The 12,681-nt window shown below is 37.6% G+C and overlaps 1 protein-coding gene across 5 annotated transcripts in view; it reads left to right on the top strand.

The window, feature by feature from the left end:
• Positions 1 to 12,681, top strand: part of DLC1 (DLC1 Rho GTPase activating protein) — a 523,653-nt gene that overhangs the window by 257,045 nt on the left and 253,927 nt on the right. The gene's annotated exons all lie outside the window — the stretch shown is intronic.

Below are 12,681 nucleotides of genomic sequence, written 5' to 3'. Positions count from 1 at the left end.
TATAGGAGAGGGACTGTGACCTGTCCATCTTTCCTGATTTGTTTATGTCCTAGACCTCTTGGAAGTGACCAGAAAAATACTACAGCTATTTTTCTTTACGTTTCAACTCCACCATCTGGTGACTAGGACCAACCTCTAACCCTTAAACTAATCTAATGGTTAAATCTACATAAGAAGAATGGTCAGTATATGGAATGAGCTGTATGTGGCAGAGGAGAGGTTAAATTCCCAAGCCTGTCCCTCTCTCATTCCCCATGCCCGACATCACTACTCCAGGGGTGTCCATCCCTGCTGCTCCCATCCCCCCAGCACCTGCCCATCCTTGAGCTCTAGCAATGACATGTTTAGGGCTCCCTGTGTCAGATGTTCCTCAGAAATGTAGATAAAACTTTATTTATCACCATTATTACTGAATGTGGCTTTGGCTTTGTTTTTCAAAAATCAAGAAAGAGATTTTGGACTAGAAAGATTGATTTGATAGTCACCTGCTTGTTTCTCTCTGTTTTCTAAAATGCTTAGAAAATACCTAAAATAGCATACATTAGTCCCCCATTTTCCAAAGGGGAATATATTCCAATACCCATAGTGGGTGCCTGAAAGTATGGATAGTACCAAATCCTGTGTATACTATGCTTCCTCCTATAGATACATAATATGATAAAGCTTAACTTATAATTAGACACAGTATAGATTAACAATAGTAACTAATAATAAAATAGAACAATATGCGGTAATAAAAGTTAATAGGAATGTGGACTCTCAAAATATCTTTACTGTACTCACTATTTTCAGACCATAGTTGACCACAGGTAACTGAAACCACAGAAAGTGAAACCATGGCTACATGGGGAATACTGTGGTGAGGTTTTTCATACACATCCTCTTCTTTGGGAACCAAGAGGAGATAGAACTTTTTCAGAATTATCTGCTGCAGGGGGAAAAGGAAAGCAAGAGAACCAACAACAGGGGCTTGAAATAAAAAGGAGAGTGAGAAAGGAGGGCTTTCACCGGCAAGCCCACCCCAGCCCTCTGTCACTTCCTCCTGGACACATCCCTTGCTGGACAATGGGATGTGTTCCTTTACATTCGAGGAACTATGCTCACTTTGCTATCAAGTTATTGTGGCATCTGCCACTCGTGTTACAAAGAACCAGAACAATTAAACATTAGCTGCACAATGGCCTAAAATAGACTTTGTGAACAGACTTGATAGTCCACTGCTATGGCAGTCTTTGTTGTCTACAAGAAAATGATTTCAGAGTTCCAAAGAGCAGATTTGAAAGTGAACATTCAGAAGACAACTTGTTTACAAATTCAGACTAGCCTACATTTCATTCCCGGTGCTAACTGGAAAATATTAGACTATAATTATGAATTGTTTTTCCCTCCAAATTAACAGACTTGATAGATGGTTAAGAATCTTAGCTGAATGGAGAAAGCCTCTTCTGATAGGACTGTGAATCTCTTTACATCAAAAAAAAAAAAAATGTGTATACTCAAAATTTAACCAAATTGTAGAGACAAGTGATGTAATACTAACCAAGGGTAAGGCTATCTAATCCCAAAGTGCAAAACTCAAGTAAGTAATAATTTCTGAAGAGCTTTCCTCATACATGAGATTTTTATAAAGTCATTTCCTAGTGTGTTGACAAGTATCTAGCTTATGAAATGTGAAACAAATGCACAGTGCAAAATTTATAAATAACAAAGTTGTTTACAAAACTTCCAATAACAAATCTTTCTATTTTTTGTATGAACAATACCTTAAACACAACCACCAAAGGTTTGAGTTTTCCTAAGATAACATAAAAACTATTATTTTATGCTAAACTATTCTTGCATTCAAAAGTGTGAATGGCCAGGTGTGGTGGCTCACGCCTGTAAACTCAGCATTTTCTTAGGCAGAGGCGAGCAGATCACTAGAGGTCAGTAGTTTGAGACCAGCCTGGCCAACATGGTAAAACCCCATGTCTACCAAAAATATAACAAATTAGCCAGGTGTGGCAGCAGGTGCCTGTAATCTCAGCTACTCGGGAGGCTGAGGCAGGAGAATCACTTGAAGCCGGGAGGCAGAGGGTGCAGTGAGCCAAGATGGTGCCACTGCCCTCCAACCTGGTGACAAAGCAAGACTCTGTCTCAAAAAAAAAAAAAAAAAAAAAAAAAAAAAAAAAAAAAAAAAAAAAAAAAAAAAAAGTGTAAATGAAAATTTTCAGCTAATCCTCAATTAACCACATAGGCTCATCATCTCTTCCAAGAGATCCCTGGAACTCCCCCAGCCCCAGCTGAACTGGCTCCTGCCTCCTTCCATCCCTCACTGCCCCTCCCAGGTAACCTTTATCTATTGATTCAAGGAGATTCATTTTCTTTGCATTCTCTGCAGTGATAACTCTTTGTTTTCACTCTAGGGGAACTGAATCAACGTTCTCCTTAATTCTTAACTTGTTTGTTATTACAAAAACTCCTGACATTTTAGGTGAAATACATGGTAGCTGGGGAAGGAGATTCAAGTTTACAAGTTCCATCTCTAAAGCTTCCTCTCAAGTTCTACATGAATTTCTTCCACCAGTCAACCATATCACACTTGGACATATGAGTTTCCTCACAGAGTTTGATAGTCCTCTTCCGCAAAATAAGTGTGTGTGTGGTGGGGCCCGGGAAGGGATTGGTTCCTGAAGTTCATTTTCTTCCTCACTATTTCGGAATTACACGATTCTATGTGCCTCCTCAGTCTTTCAGAGTAACTTGTTTTTATTGTTTCCCTTTATCCCCTCTTTATCCAATTTGATTAAGTGATCAAACAATTAGAATTTGACTAAACTTATTAGGTTAAAGGTGTACACACAATTACATGTTTTCTTCCTTTTACACTGTATGCAAATTTTATTTCATTACAAAGTGAAACCCACTGTGGTTATTGCTCTCTTTCATTCTGAGCCACAAGGAAAAAAAATCTAAATATTGTTATACATACGTGTATAACAATATCTGTGTTATAACAATATCTTATGTATAATCACATGTATAACTTTATAATATCACATGTATAACAGTATCTTGTGTTATAATCACTGTAATCATAAAAGTAATAGAGGCATCATGGCTAGTTTTATGCACCATTTCATCAGTAACTATTCCTACCAGCATTTTAGATAACTCATTTGCAGGTGGTGCTTTGTGGAAAAACACCAAAAGCCTCTTGTCACTCTGTGCTCTGTCTTCTACTCATTTAGAACTTTCCCTGTAGATTGAAGTAAGTTGTCTTGTTTTAAGATGGAGTTTCACTCTTGTTGCCCAGGCTTGAGTTTGCACTCAAGCGTGATCTTAACTCACTGCAACCTCCACCTCCCACGTTCAAGCTATTCTCCTGCCTTAGCTTCCCAAGTAGCTGGGATTACAGGCAGGCACCACCACTCCTGGCTAATTTTGTATTTTTAGTAGAGACAGGGTTTTACCTGTTAGCCAGGCTGATCTCAAACTCCTGAGCTCAAGTGATCCACCTGCCTTGGCTTCCCAAAGTGCTGGGATTACAGGTGTGAGCCATTGCGCCAATCTGATTGGAAATATTTTAAAGATAAGAACTATAGCTAATTCATCTTTGTACTTTCTCCAGCACAAGATATAGAATTTTGGTGTAAGTATTGAATACGTATGGAATGAAAGAAAAAGGAGCAATTAACCCTAAATGAATAGCTTGTAGGATAATAACATAGGTTCAGAGAATATCAAGTCAAAATAAATCCCAAGATTCTGAGAAATCCTTGTCAACCTCTCAAAGCAAATTATATTAACCTAATATCTTCATGGCTTGGACCACTGATGCCACGATTCTGGAAACTTAAGCAACTGAGTATTTCAAATTTAGGTCTCTAAAGATGTCAAAATGATAGAAATGTTAGATTTACCTACTGTAGGTTTGTTTTCAAACCAATGGCTAGAAAGGGTGCCTACTGGGAAAAAGTCAGGATCACGTTTCCATCAGTTGAACCAAAGGCCTTAAAACTACATTCAGCACTCTAAAAGTCTAACTTTAACCAAGAGGCAATCCACTGTAGGAAAAGAAGACAGCCTTGGAATGAAATATGACTTCAATTCGCATTCTTCCATTTACTAACAGCTTGACTTTGGCAGGTCACTTAATATCCTGGACCCTCTTTTTCTTACCAAGAAAATGGGAATAATAATATCTGCCATTATAAACATGTTTAAAAATCAAGTAAGATTATATAACTAAGTTACCTGGCACAGTACATTCTTGCACAGAGTAGACAATAAATTTCTTTTCCGTCTTGTAACTTTTATTTCAGCACATTAGCTCCCAGTGTAAAAAGACATGTAGTTTTAATGCTTTTTTCCATTCAGTTATCATAACTGATTGAGGACAGTACACCGCATAATTTCGGGAGTTATGCAGAACGACAGCTCCTGTACATGCTGTTCCTGTCTCAGGGCTATGAGCCATCTCTTTCTGCTCAGAATCTTTACTTGGTGTATCTACACTTAAGGCTGCAAACAACATGAACTAACCGGAGGAAGCCTGGTATTGACGGATGACCCAATCTCTGACTCAAATCAAATCACTGAAGAATCATACATTCACCTGTCTTCGCAGTTTCCAAGCCAAAGAAATTATAAAAGTCACAAGCATGCAAATACTTACATAGCAAATAAGTATCTCTGCTTTTTTTTTTTTTTTTTTTTTTTATGGAGTTTTGCTCTTGTTGCCCAAGTTAGAGTGCAATGGAGTGATCTCAGCTCACCACAACCTTCACCTCCCAGGTTCAAGTGATTCTCCTGCCTGAGCTTCCCGAGTAGCTTGGATTACAAGGCATGCACTACTGTGCCCAGCTAATTTTGTATTATTAGTAGAGATGCAGTTTTTCTATGTGGGTTAGGCTGGTTCTGAACTCCCAACCTCAGGTAATCCACCCACCTTGGCGTCTCAAAGTGCTGAGATTACAAGGATCAGCCACCATGCTCTGCCATCTCTGCTTTTCAAAAAGTAAAGGGTGGAGATGATGAACATTGAGAGGAAAATTAAATTACTCTCAAGCAGTCAAAAATTACTGTTTGGTTCACCAAGTCACACTAAAAACACTCTGAAGTCAAACAACTGCAGCTAATTCATCTTGCCATCGATGTTTGTTATATTAGGGTTCTTCAGAGAAACAGAGCCAATGGAAATGTTGAAGGGAAGGAGAGAGAGAGAGGAGTGAGGAGAGGGGGAGAGAGAGAGAGAGAGAGGAGTGGGGAGAGGGAGAGAAAGAGAGAGAGAGGAGTAGGGAGAGGGAGAGAAAGAGAGAGAGAGGAGAGAGAGAGAGAGGAGTGGGGAGAGGGGGAGAAAGAGAGAGAGGAGAGAGAGAAAGAGAGGAGTGGGGAGAGGGGGAGAGAGGAGAAAGAGAGAGGAGTGGGGAGAGGGAGAGAGAGAGAGGAGTGGGGAGAGGAAGAGAGAGAGAAAGAGGAGAGAGAGGAGTGGGGAGAGTGAGAGAGAGAGAGAGAGGAGTGGGGAGAGGGAGAGAGAGAGAGGAGTGGGGAGAGGGAGAGGGAGAGAGAGAGAGAGAGAGAGAGAGGAGTGGGGAGAGGGAGAGAGAGAGAGATTTTAATTTGGCTTACATAATTGTGGAGCTGGCAAGTCCAAAATCCATAAAGCAAGCAGGCAGCCTGGAAATTCAGGTACGGGTTGATCTTGCAATCTTTAGTCCCAATTCCTTGAATTTCCGAGCAGGATTTCTATATTGCGGTCTTGGGGAAGAATTCCCTCCTCTTCAGGAAACCTCCATCTTTCCACTTACACCTGCAACTGATTGGATGAGATTCACCTGCATTACAAAGGCTAATCTGCCTTACTCAGAATCTACTGATTCAAATATTAATAACATCTGAAAAATGCTTTCACAGCAATATCTAGGCGGGTCAAACAACTCGGCACCATAACCTCGCCAAGTTGGCACATGAAATTAACCATTGTATATCTCTTGCTTGTCCAAACTGTTTGCTTTTCTTGCTATTCCAATCATACAGATATTTTTTCAGAGCTTTCTCCATATTTTCTACATGTTTGAAATGCTTTTTCCTGAAATAGGAGGTGAATGTCTTTTAGTGTAAGCACTTGTTTGCGAATAAAGTAGTTCCTATTATCTGCCATGTATTTCATATTTATTACACAAAGAAAAATGTAGAACTTTAATTTCATGATAGCTCATTGGTCATGTGTAGATTATTTAAGATCAGAAATAGTTTTTATTTTGGAATTCACAGAGTGAATGCATATAAACTTTTAAAATTCACAGTGGCCAAACATATCCTCTTGATCTGATGCATTTTAATTTAAAGAGTATCTTTATCACTAAAATACTACCTAGAACAGAAAGCAGTTTAGGCATTTTATTATTTTACTTACTGAAAGATTCTTCAGCTGATTTGCCTGATTTCACATTCACATGTGATTAGAGAATCTGATGGATGACTTTTTATCATTTGGGGCACAGATGTAATCAGTCTGCTCTTGGCTAGCCTTAATGGGGCCTGTTCTTCCCTGGGGCACCAATCTAAGAGCTGCACAATGTTTAAAATGCATCTTACATCTCAATAGCTGCATACCAGGAAGACGAACCTGCCTGTTTTGCCTACCAGAGTCACAACTTGGCCACTTTGCTTGCAAGGCTTTCTGCAAGGAGTCCTTATAACATTCCAACTGCTGGGACATCCTCTGAAGCCCAGCAGCAGTTCTCCCATCAGGGCTACCTGGGAATTCTCTAAGACACCCTTTCTCAAAAGGGCAACAATAGCATCTCCTAGGAGCTGTCAGAAATAAAAACTTCCCAAGCCCTGCCTCACACCTAGTGAGTCAGAAACCACATTTGGGCCCCAGTAACCTGCATTTTAACAAGCCCTCCTTGTAATTCTGAAGCACACTGGAATTCAAGAACTGCTCACAGCTGAAGGCATAGCATGTGTACATACCCAACGCTCTAAGTGACACTCATAGCTGCATTCCTGCGTCACAATTGTCATTTCTAGACTGGACAATTCCCAGCGGTTCTTTTATACATGGTAGGATGCATGAAGCTTTGCAGTTTCTTGAGGTCTTTCTTTTCTTTTGGTCTTTGTTATGTGTTTGTTATTGGTGTCTTTTGCTCAGTGCTGTGATTATAAGCTAAATAAATTTATTCAATGGAAAAACAGTACTTTTGGTGAAAAGTCATCCTCAGCCCATTATTTTAAATCCTCCCTTCAAATCCTACTGAACACAATGTTTCTCCCCAGGATGAGTCTCAATATTGACCCTGAATATCCCCATGGCTCAATGTGAATATGCCTTTGTCAGCACCATGACATGGGAAATCTATATCTTCAGACAGAGTTAGATGCTGGTAAAAATTACCCCAAGAAATAGGAATAATTCACTCGCAATTGGGCACAGCCACAGAGCACAGCTGAACTTTCCAAGAATTTTATCTCTGTTAGATTTTCAATTCTTTCAAAGCCAGGGCATATATTTTTCTGTTTTGTGAAAATATGGTGGATAAATTAATTAGGAATTTATGGCTTAAGCCAGATTATTACTGAGTTTGGAGGAGCTTTGAAACCTGTGAAGTTTATAACAACAATAAAACAATAGCCACTACAACATGTTAACATTTTGAAGAATCAGCTAGTCAAACACCCTTGTTTATGGGAAAGGAAATTAGAAGCAGAAATTTACATCCATTGGGCCTATGAAAGGAAAAGTTTTTTTTTGTTTTGTTTTGTTTTTTTTTTTTTTTTTTTTCAAGTAGCAGCAAAAAGTAAGCAAGACCATATGCAAGAGAAAAGGAGAAAAGTCCGCATTAAAAAATTAAAGATGAGGCCGGGCAGTGGCTCATGATTGTAATCCCAGCACTTTGGGAGGCCAAGGCAGATGAACCACTTGAGATCAGGAGTTCAAGACCACATAGCCAGCATGATGAAACCCCATCTCTACTAAAAATACAAAACTTAGTGGGGCATGGTGGTAGGTGCCTGTAATCCCAGCTACTTGGGAGGCTGAGGCATGAGAATCACTTGAACCCAGAGGCAGAGGTTGCAGTGAGCCAAGATGGCACCCCTGCCCTCCAGCCTGGGCAACAGAGGGAGATTCCATCTCAAAAAACTAAACATGAAAAATGAAACCAAGCCTCCAATAGTGCCTGCAATGCCCTTCACCCAGATATGAGAATGGCTTTCTCCTGGACTTCATTCAGGCCTTTTCCCCAGGACCTACCTCCTTCCCAGAGAGGCTTCCCTGAGCTCCTGTCTGGAGCCCTAACACCCAAGCCCACCCCATTCAGAATGCTCCACTCCACATCTGCTCCTCGTTCCTCATTTTGACTGCTACCTTATTTTCTACTTCATTCAATTGCTTATTTGCCTGTCTCTCAATGAGTATGGCAGGGATTTCATGTTTTATTTATTGCTGGATTTTCCCTGCTTTCAGCACATAGCAGACATTCTATCAATATTTGTTAAATGAGTGGATGAAAGAAAGAAGAAAAGAATGAATACAAACCCTTGAGCCACGAATGAAACACTTTGCAATCTACTTAATTGTTACAGATTTTCTATACCAGTAATTTTAATTTGGAGAGAATCACAATCTCTCTGAGTATTTGATGAAAGCTACGGATTCTTTTCTTAACATAAAAAAGTACATATGCACAAATAAACTTGGCACACAACTTTAGAGGCTCAACAACTAGGGGCACCAGGTTAAGAAATGCAGTGATAGATACATTCATGTACTGACTTAGTCTTGTAGCAATTAACTTTTAAACTCAAGCCAGAAATAACCTCTGATTGTTAAGTAAATTTTCTGAAGATGAAAGCCATCTACTCTCCTTATTTCAAAACAGGTGATATAATGACAGGGCATCTCTGCCCTGTGTCCTGCCAGAGACCAAATGTGACTTTAAAACAGCACACAAATATCAACAAAATATCTAAAATGCTCACCTGTAATTTGTTGTCTGGTGTGATGATCCCTAGAGATGTAGTCTCTAAAAGGAAAATATGATAAATTAAAGGTAGAGAATTGAATGATGATGCTGTATTTCTTGAGCACTTGCTATTTGCCTGGCACTCTGCTAATTGCTTCACAAGCCTCCTCTTGTCCTGACAAATACCCTAGGCCTAGAAGGTTGTCACTGGCAGCCAGAAAAATCACATATTGTGCCTTGTCCTCCGTGACTTGGAAGCCAATTACTCGATCACTGGCATAGTTGTTTTTGACTTTGAAATTTTTTCTTACATGCATCATTTCAATGTCTTTTAAGCTCACGGCAACTCATGACAAAGGTAGTTTGGTTTGCAAAATTCCTATTTGACAAGTAAGGGAATGATTCAGTTAATTAATTCATTACCAATCATTCTGCAAACATTTACTGAGCTCCTACTCATAGAAATTACCTTTTCTTGTTACCAGACATATGCATTGTTATATATGAAGTGCTTCTGGTATGAAAATCCAAATCAGTATATGTGTTTTGTTTAATTGCTTTGTTAACTTACACATATTTTGTGTGCAAAATCATTAAACAAAGTGTACAAAAGTAAAATTATCAATGTTTATTACAATCACTGATTTCTGTGAAAGTCTTTGATTTCCACATGCAGAAGATAAAGGCTATTTCTTGCTATTCAATTATTTCAATAATTGAGTAAGCTGAAGCTTACAGGTTGCTAGTTGGACTGGTAGCCTACCTCCCATGATCTGGGTGCAGAACCATAGGCTGTTGGGATGGGGTGAGCCCTTCAAGACCATCTGGCTTATCTTCATGTGCAGATGAGCTGTGGGGACATGGGAAATAGACTTCTCAGAACTGAACTTCTCAGAGTTAGGAATCAGGGCTTATTCATCTTTGTGTCTTCACGCAAAGAGTCATTGGTAAAGAATAAATGCTCACTAAATATTTATTTGCTTAACTGGTATTTGGGTAGAGTAAGGACAGTTTCTCTGTTTTGTAACTGTAGTTGCAGAATGATTTATTCTTTTCTAATAAAAATCAAGCAAGGGCTCAATGCACCAGCTCTTAACTTCAGGATTTGAGCTCAGCGGGGGTGGCAGCTACAGCTTCAACCACAATATTTACAGTTAAACTAAAATAATATTTTTTCAAGCCATGAACTTGTGACTCTAATTTATTTTTAACCATATATTGTCTCACTTGATTTTCTGGAAAGCCTGTGATTGGATGAGATTATCATCCCAGTTCCCATAAGGTGGATTCTAAGGGAAAGACTAACCAAGTGTCCCATCTAAGGTGAAAAGCAAGTGGGGACAAAATTTGAGCAAGTCTAGGTTCTCTCAATTGCATCAAACCATTTGCAAAGCAATGTTACGTCAACTTAGAGGAAAACTCTCCATTTAAACTTAACCATATTAAGTTTCTCTAGCTATACCATCTGGCTAGAAACATTGATGTATACTACTCAACATATGATAGGGGACCAATAAATATTGGTAGAAGGAAAAAAGAAATGAATGAAGGGTAATGAATTGCATATACAATTCATACTATGGGGAATTCTTTTTCATGGAGTTTAGATCACTAGCAGCAGAAAGAGTGGAACTCACTTCTTGACACTCTTGCTTAATTCAATAATGTGATTAACGTGGTGTGATGCTTTTCTTTGTTTCTCAGAATCTATCCCTGCGAAACAACAGTAATGGTACGTTTTCCAGCTTTATTTTACCAAAACAGATTAGAAAGGTGCTCTGTAGGTAAAATTACATATGTACATTTTCTTTACATATACATTATCTTGGAAATTTACATTTCTCAGAAGTTATCTTTCTTAACGATTTTGTCTTATCCTCCTATATTCTCTGATATACACACAGAAAATTAAGCAATGTGGATAGGCTTCAGAATCTGTGCCCTAAGTTTTCCATCTATTTACAATTCATGCTGTTAATATGATTATCAAATCCAGTCAAGGCATTAAAAATAACTACAAAATACAAATTTCCTCGAATATGTTGTTATTCTATAATATGACCTTTGAAAATATTGGACTAATTATTTTTTATAACTATGAGTAAATTCATCCTTAATGACAATTAGGTAATCCATTATTCTGAAATCAGTCAGATAATTAATAATTTTATTTAAAAGTGATTCTAATTAAATCAGAAATATCTTTTCTTAAACTCAGAAAACACAGTGCCAAATCTAATGTGTGTTATGGAAATGACACTCACATTCTACATTTTTCATATAGACCACCTTTTGTGTGCTGCATGATCAAGATTTTAGAAGAGCAGAACTGTAGAGAAATGAATTCCTGCTCTTGTAACCTTCTGGAATTCAGTTCTGTGCTAAAGGCATTGTCAAGCAAGTATTTGAACACATCTTCCTTCTAATTCTACTTTTCCTCCAGGAAGGAAGTTATACTTTTCCTTTTGCCTTTGACCAGAAACAACTGATTTTGTTTTACTTTGTTTATATTTTTCATTTCATCTGCTTTAGTAATGGTAGTATTAGAAAATAATTTGCTTCTTTTTAATTATTTCCACAGCTTAACAATATTATGGAAAAAATGACAAATTTGACATCAGTCTTAATGTGTTAATTTTGTTTCCCTGGGTTACCATCAATGTCACATAGCAATAGTATCCATTTATATTTGGGTGGCATGTATTGTATTATTAATGTATTCTGTACATTCTTAATGGATTAATACTATTTTGGTATTAATCATCACAACAACCATGCACATACTGTTCTTATACTCATTTTATAGATAAAGAAGGTGAGGTTGAAGCCAAGAGCATGTAGCTAGTACATAACAGAGCTTATATTCAAACCCAATCTTCTGATCATTCCAGTTTTTTCTACCACACAATGGATCTCAAGATAAAACACAGAGCTGAGTTGTGTGGGCCACCACAATTGTTTAACCTTAATGACTTTATCTTGGTTTACAGTCTCAGTAGCTACAAACTTAACAATAAAAAACAAGCTAATCTTATGCTTTGAGAAAAATAATACTTCTTTTTTTGGGAGTTTAAAACTTTTTCCTGGAATTGTGACTTTTCTTAGTCTGAAATGTTAATACAGTTTAACAAATATATTTTCCTGATATATATTGATATATTAGAATTTCTACCACTGTAATTCTACTTTTTATCTCAATAATAAACCATAGTATCTCGGAGTCGAACAATTTCACTTTAGGACTGGGTATATGTTAGAAAAAAAAACTTTGTTAAAGGTTCTACTTCCCTGGATTTGGGCAAATAATGGAATATGCTTCAAAGACTTAGATGAATGATCTTCAGCTCATATTGGAAGATTATTTTAAAAAAGAAAGATAAGCCTTTAGAAATACTATGCCTTCTGTCCAGTTTTTGATATCCAGATCTGGTTGTCAAATCCTTTCCCAGTTAAAATTCCAATATACTATATAATAAATAGTACCTTCATAAGTGAAAATATTATATAAATTAATGTTTTATAATTTATAATTTTTTCCTTACCAAAAAAAAACTCATGTTTTGAAATTAACAAGTCATGATTATACATGTCTTAGTGTAGGTACAATAAATAATGGCTGATTAATTTTGGTTTTTTATATTGTCAAGCATCCATGGCAGAACATGTAATATACATTATCCTATACTTCTTGGGGATTTATTCTTATGAAGGACGGCAGTTTCCATCAGTT

Source organism: Saimiri boliviensis, chromosome 13 (assembly GCF_048565385.1).
Source record: "Saimiri boliviensis isolate mSaiBol1 chromosome 13, mSaiBol1.pri, whole genome shotgun sequence".
Lineage (NCBI taxonomy): Eukaryota > Metazoa > Chordata > Mammalia > Primates > Cebidae > Saimiri > Saimiri boliviensis.
Note: the sequence above shows the minus strand (reverse complement) of the source record. Positions and strands in the feature narration are given on the sequence as shown.